The sequence below is a fragment of the Gavialis gangeticus genome, unplaced genomic scaffold (assembly GCF_001723915.1).
Source record: "Gavialis gangeticus isolate Ggan-Ray unplaced genomic scaffold, GavGan_comp1, whole genome shotgun sequence".
NCBI classification, from domain to species: Eukaryota; Metazoa; Chordata; order Crocodylia; family Gavialidae; genus Gavialis; species Gavialis gangeticus.
Window position 1 is genome coordinate 190,709,770 of NW_017728992.1, and position 7,861 is coordinate 190,717,630.

Genomic DNA, 7,861 nt, shown 5'->3' on the forward strand with positions numbered 1-7,861 from the left:
TTTAATAGGAAAGCCACTTGCCTTTAAAAAAAAAGAAAAGAAAAAGGAAAAAAAATACAATCCCAAAGTTGATATCTGTTGGTTAACATGGCCTATGAAAGGCAGTGCTTTAGGGGATAGGTAGTGAGACTAGAAACCTTCATTTGCTTCAGAGCAGGAACCCTGGCTTATTATGTTTGTACAGAACCTAACACAATGGGGCCCCAAATTCAGTTGGGGATTCTCTGGCAGTGCCATTAGTAGGCGTGGTATCATAAATACGTTCCTTTAAAAAAAAAAAAAAAAACAACCCACCCCCCCCCCCCCCCCACACCACCACACACACACACACACACACACACACACACACACCTTATGAAACAGACACTTAAAAGAGCATATTTTGAACACAGAAGTCTGGATCATTTTATTAATGTTTAGAATTTTGTAATGAATCCAAGTTTGCAGCTACAAGGTATTTTATTGTTTTAAAAAAAATATCCTGCAGTGTGCTTCTTGTAATGTACTTTAGTTGTATATTGATTTTATTTCTTATAAATATTTTAGCCTTTAGATAATCTTTTTTCATATGGTTTAATTAAAGCTCCCTAAATAAAACATTTCATGTATGAGGAGGAAAATATTTTATTGAAAATAGTTTGGGAGAGCCGTTTGGAAATTTTTCAACAAAGCATTCTTCTACTGAAGGAGAACCAATTTGGTGAACACAAAACAGTTCTTGAAGCACTTTTTAGCTAAATTTAAGGCTTAAATCTCTTTGGTAGGAAGTTTTGTGATTTCAAGAAATGAAGTTTTTCCTACAAGTGACTTCTGTTTTGAAATGATAATAGCATCTACATCACCATGAAACAATAAAAAATAAATAAAAATAAAAAAGCAGACATTTCAAATCAACCCAGATCACAAAAGCTTTCAATGTCTTGGTTCATGTACTTCAAGATTTCAACTCTTCATTTCTGTGGTAGGAAAAAATGATGACCCCCTAAAACACGAGGGTCAGAAGTGCCATTTCTTTTTCAGTCCTGTCAACCAAATCTGCCTCTTAAATTAATTTTGATAAGATTTAGGGCCCCCCCTCCTTTACAATCTGAAGACCAAGAAGAGCTGTTCATAATTATAGCACATTTCTTCTTGAAATTTGCATATTTTAAACCAATACACATTTGTCCGCATCATGGCCAAACCGAAGACCCCATAACCAGGGGCATGAGAATCTGAGTGTAAAATTCTGCAGTAATGTGTCAATAAGGAAGAGCAAAATCACCTATTTTCATTGCTTGTGTCAATCTGCAAAACACAAACAAGCAGCACAAATTGTGAATGTAAGCTGGATTTTTAAATTGGTCTTGTTCCAATAATGACAAGTCTTCTGACCCGCTTTCTCTGTTCAAGACACTGGGGTCTGGTTTGGCACTGTTGATTTAAGAGTCATTGGCTCAAGAACGTAGGGAATATAAAACATCTTACACTGGTGGAAAACCTGAACTTCAGAACAGTTATAGCAGTGCTGGTATTAGAACCTGGTTTCCCGACTCATAGCAACAAAGTGAAAAGCAGCAAGAATGGACAGGTGAGGAGCTCATGGACCAGACTGAACCTGGATATTACCTATGTGAACAGAAGAAGCTGCAGCAGGGCACAACACAGACTCTCTTGGCTGTGTAAAACAATACGAGAATTAAAGGCATCTATGGGCTCAGCTCATTAGAGAAATTGTTCCCCAGTCCTCTACATACAGAGCACCTCCGAGCAAGCAGGGCAAAAAGGCGTTTTCATCAGCCTTCAGCATAGTGCTGGTGCCGCGAGGGTGAGGGTGTCACTCTTGGTACCCAAGCCATAGACCTTGGTGGCTGATGTATTTCATCATCCACCATGATCTATGTGGAAGATCATGTGGATTATCTCTAGTGACCAAGACTACAAGCTTGCTGTAAACTTGGCCACACAAGACGAGTGTTCTCCTTTACGTAGAGGCTTATGGTTTTTGATCCGCGTATTCCCTCCTACATGCCAACAGGTTGATAAATCTAGATCTCTTCCTCCCTTACCACTGTGAAACTCCACTCAGGCCTGTCTATATGGCTGTCTAGCTGGCAAAACATTGTGCTGAATTGTTGACATTATCATTTTTAACTTGAAAGTAGTTCTCTTTGCGGTTGGGCATAAGGAACTATAGTTTTCAAGCAATAGTGCTTATTCCTTCCTCACTCAGAGGAGATCTCCAGCGCTGCTGGTGGTCCAGCAATAGAGTGAGAGAATATGGTCTAATGAGAGCCTGGTGGGTTAATTAGTCAGTGGTATGATGTGGTTAGTCAATAGGAAAGAAATACTAAAGTATTTAAAAAGGCATAATCATGATTGATCTTAAGGTAGCACTGGTTTGGGAAGTTAGATGTATTTGAGGAATAGAAGAGCAAGGCTGTCCTCTTTCTGCACGACATGAGAAATAAGCAGCACATAGATCAGGGGTGCTCAACCCCTGGCCCAACAGACCAGACTCAACTCCAGGTGCCATGTCATCCACCCCATGGGGTTCTCCATGGATCCTTTAGGGAGCCCCATGGATCTGTTTGGGCTGTGGCCTTGTGTGCTAGATTGGGTGTGCAGGGTGGCATGGGACCTGGTCCTGAGGCACAGGGGCCAGGCAGAGGCAGCATGGGGCCCCAGAGCCTGATCCTGGCATGCAGGGGCAATGTGGGGCTCAAACCAGCCCATGGGCCAGCCTTGTGCCTTTCTTCTGGACAGCAAGGCCAGAAGTGTGAGCACCACAGACAGATGAATGCATCAGCAACAGAGGGATGGGTTAGGGCTTTCAGTGTTGTAGCTAACACTTTCCTTGTAAGTGATCCTATGCAATCAGAGTGCACGCATGCATATGTACTCACTGCTGCAAGAGCTGAAAAGCCTTTTTAATACTGTTTCTTCTTGTATTGGGAATGCTCGAGAGAGTCGTTTCAGGCCTCATCTCTCTGGTTTTCTGTGCACAATGGGAGATGATGTACATGGGATGCCAGATATGCTGTGCAAAGCAGAACCCAATTAGCAGGGAGAGGTTGGTTCATTGTAACCACTGTTTCACTTAAAACACCTTTGCGAGGTTTAGTAAAGAGGGTGCTGCTGGAGAGTGCCTCTATCTGAAGATTTGTGCATACATGGGATCTGTGCCATAGCACAGTCCCCCTGTAAATGGGCTGCTCCAGAGTAAGAGGGAGCTTGTGCCAGTGTGACTCATCAGGGTTTGGATTGGGATCACCATGGCAGTGCTGGAGTAAACACCACCCCCTGCAGAGAGGCCCTGAAGCTTTCAAGGAGTTTGCCTGCAATATCAAAAATGATAGGATTTAAAGCAAGGAATTTGGGGGGGTTGTATTGTTTATTACATAAGAAATATTATTTCATCTCCTTTTTCACGTCTCCCCTTGCCCTGGAAGACCTTGAGGGCTGGAGTGAAGCCCGGAGCACCCCCTGGCATTTGAACCCATGGGCACCTGCCAAAAGCCATGGCAAAGGTTGTCAGGTGGCTGGATGTCTCAATAAGCCAGAAGACATTTCTGACATCCCAGTGAATGCTTTTCGCCCTGGGTAAAGGAGGAAAGATGTAGGCAGTCACTGGTGATGGAAAGTGACTTTTTACCAATGCTTTGATTAGTGGTCTGCTCGCTGCTGCCAATTCACATTTCAAAGAGCACAGCAGCTCCTTTGTATTGCAGGCTCAGCAGTGCCCATTTTGGAAGCTTCCCCTGAGCTGGTGGCTCTGTGTTGTAGCAGTCTCATGTGCTAGGGTTTATTACTACTTAGGTACGGTCTACTGTTAACTTTAGCTTGCCCTATCTCTGTCTGCCTCATGCTGAACAGGATCCCTGGCAACTCTCTGATCTCCTCTCCCACGCTCAGGATTGCACTGGAACCTGCTGCACTTCCCCATCACTGTCCAGAGCATCACCGATGCCAGGTTTCAGGCAAGAATCGTTCTTGTTTTGTGGATTTGTCAACAGCCTGAGCTTGCCCATTAGCCTCTGAGTGCCCTTACTGCACAACATCTGCAGTGCTCATATTTCTACAGCTTGCTATTGCTGCTGCCCATCGTTATTGCTGGGATTATATTGCAGCTGACTCCACAATTCAGTTGGAAGTGAATTGGTCGCTGCTCTAACAGCATGGCTGCAAATATGTCAGTGAAATGGCTGGCAGCTGCCTTCTTCTGTTAATGTCTGTTAAAGTCATATTGCAAGAGTGGCTTCATTGGATCGGTGTCCTCAGTCACGACATTGAGGGCTTTTCTCCTCCCTGGGAGGACTGCAGCAATAGGACATCCAGTGGTTTTGATTGCCACTTCTCCCTTTCATGTTGTTTTCTACAGTGCACAAAATGGGTCTTGGTATCTGCACTTCTACCCTGCATTCTGAGTTCCTTGAGCTTCAAGCCCATGTACTTTTACTGTGCTAACAGGTATTATTGGTTTGTTCAATCCCCTTGAGGTGCACCCACTCCCTCAAGCCCCCTCTGGGCCAGCAATCTGCCCCAGTCATATAGGTGAGCTCAGTCCCCAGGGCTCCTCCTCGACTGACGTAGCCAGCCCTGCATCTCCTGTGTGCACTCACTCCCCAGGACCCATCCTGGGTCAGTCCTATACTTCTCCAGGACCCTTCTTGGGTTAACACAATGAGCTTCCAGTGCTTCCCGTGTGCTTGCATGCTCTTTCCCAACAGGGACTCCTTTTTTCAGGCAGCAGCTCCTCTGGCCAGGCTTGCATTTGTCCTGGTCTCTACGGACGACCTCACTCTTCTCAGTCACAAAGACTAATCCTCTCTCTTGCTCTAGGGGAGATTTTATATCCTGGTTAGCTGGCTGGGCTTCCTGTCCACCTGCCCCAGGTGTAGCTAATTTTCCCTTCCCCTCCCCTCCTCTCTCTCTACTGTGTTCTGCATCCAGATGTTTGCAAGCTGGGCTCTGCAGGGGTGAGTCCATAGCTCAGTATCAGTCATCTTGCCTTAGGAGGTTTCTGTTCTCACCTGGTCATCTGGGTGTTTCTCTTGGCAGCCAGGACCTCTATCACTGTGGCTGGGCTTTTTCCTGTTGCAGGTAATCCCCCTTCCCTTCAGGCTACAAAAGTTCTGGTTTTAAAGGGGTCTTGCTGATTTTTCTTCCCTGGCCCTCTTTTCCTCATAATAGGGTTAGAGTTACCTGTTACAATCCCCAATAAGAACACAGAAATGCTTTAGCTACATTTTTTGCATCTTTAGTTCCTCTGGTTAGCTCTATTGGCAAGTCATGCTTCTACTAGTTGTATTCTTGTGCAGAGCTTTTGGGCTGGAAATCCAGTGTTGTTGGTGTTCTGCATCCTTCAGCTCTGCTTTATGTGCATGGCTTGGGTCTCAACACACTGATCAGGACTGGTGTCTGCCCACTGCATAACAACAGTAAAGGTGCAACACCAAACTACCTCTTCACTAGGAAAATCATTTATGACTGCAGTTATTTTAGCCAGGTCTGCCCAGGCTGGCTTTGTAGAGTCTCCTCCAAAAGCTTCTGTCTGGCAATTGTGCTCTTTCTTCCAAGTGCCATGAAGGTTGCTACATAATGAGATAAAGTGGTTTTGAACCAAGTACATTTTTGGTCATGCTGAGAGATCCTGTATCCTAATAGATATTCCAGTAACCTGTTATTTTATATTCATTAGCATTCTCTCTGTTTATGGATGCCATTGTTTCCAGAATAGATTGACAGAGTGTTTCCTAATCACGCTTGGAAAGCTACACATGTTTGTGTATATAAAGAAAGTGATGAATAACAGAAATATTTTACTTGATTTTGAGCCATTCAAAACAGGCCTGACATTTTATGAAAGCTGTCCCCAACAGACAAAAGTATCACAGTAACTTCAGAAACAATTCTGGATAAATCTTGCCACTAGCTTCAGTCTCTGACCTACATTTCTCTCAAGAGCAGTACAAACACGGACAAAACTGGAAGGCAGAAAGCTTCTGGACGGCATTTTTCTAGCTTTCAGTTTCTCAAGCCTTTCACAGTCACAAAGCAACTTTGCTGAAACCCAGTTCTCCTGTAGGCGTACACAGGGATCGCAAACAGGGGGCTGAAAGATGTCAGGTGGATGTAACAACAAAATAAAACAAACAAGAAAAATTCATTCATGTTTGTCAAATTAAGACAAATAAACACGTTTAAGAAAAAGTCACCTACTCAGAAATGTCAATGCATTTTCTTTATTTGAACAGGGCCAAAAGACTAACTGTCATTCAATGCGAATTGATGTGAGATGGGAAAGCAGTGATTGCTGTTCCTAAAATTGACGGCAACAAATACTATTATTACCATCTAGCATTGATATTATGGCATTGTCTAGAGGGCAGCCAAATCCAGGCCCCAGTTTGCTAAATGTGCAGCCACTTGGAGAACAGTGATGATGATGAGGGCAAAGATGATGATGATTAAAAAGAAGAAGAAGAGTCCCAGTCTTGTACCAGGATCCTGTTGTGGTGCGTACTGTGAAAACAAAAAAAGATACGTAAAAGATATGAGGGATGAATGAACTAAAGTAAGTGAATTGGCATGGGGTGACAGGCAAGAAAATATAGATGAATCCTTCCTAAGCGATTAGAAGCAGTAATCACAATAAATGTTTTTAAGCTGAAGATCCCAAGCCCTTCGCAAATTATTATTCATACTGTGTAGTGTCACTATGAAATGGAGAATGTTATTTTGCAGCCTGGCAGCTTTGGCACTCTTGGACGGGCAGTCCTGGGTTTTGGCCCAATTACTAAGATTATTTATACAATTTACATGCCAGTCACTAGCTAAAAAGCAGACATGTTTGCCCAAACTTCCCCCTCCCAGAAACTGCCATTACTACTAGCTTACACAACCATGCTCCCACTTACTTGCTTTCCTTTGCCCCAGTTGCTAGGTAAGGCCAAGGCACGGCTTAGAAAGTGGGACTTGGACAGACTGTAGATGGTTCCCAACCCTGATGTGGACTACAGTCTTGAAAGCTTGTCTAACTCTGCCCCAACTACACAGTTGGTCCAATAACAGATATTACTCTAAGCAAGCTGTGCCTGATGGCAGTCTGGGGACTTGGCTTGGCTTGTTTCTGAGCGTGCACAGCCCAAGTCCTCAGGATATTTCAAGCAACAAAGGGGTCACTTAGTGAATCTAGAGTGCTTCATAAGGGGTTTTGCAGCTAGTGAGGAGAATTGATTTCCCTCGTTTTTGTGACTAGGGTGCCTAAATGACACGTTTAGGTGCCTTAGAGGTTGATCTGGCCCTATGTGGCTTTGCCGCAGGTAACACAAAATGTCTGCATGAGGGTAGTCAAGAGTCGAATCCAGGTTCTTTGGCATGCTGATGCTCTCTCTTACAGTCTGTGTTAATTATGGAATTCAGACTTGGAACAGGATGGGGTAGGATGAAGGGAGTACATCTGAACAAAGCAAGACATTTGGCTCACTAGATTAAATCTACCACAAGAGGCTAAAAGATGAATCAAGGCATGGAAAGGAAATTCCTCAGTATGAAAACAGAGCACTTGCAGGGTTTCTAAAAAGCTGTTGTTTAATGAGGTAAGTTGAAGGGCACGTCTACACGTTCATTAACACGCTTTAGTTAATGTGCATTACATCTAGTACCTCCATTGTGAGGTACTAGGGAAATGCATATTAGCCTATCTTAATGCACATTAACTAAAGAGCATGGGGCGTCTATACATGTGCTACAGGGTGAAGGGGGAGGTGCTTTAATTAGAGTGGCTCTGAGAGCTGCTCTAATTAAAGTGCCAGCAGTGTTGTGTCTATTCAGTGCCCCTGTGCTTCAAAATGGTGGTGGTGGGTGAAGCGGGGGAGGG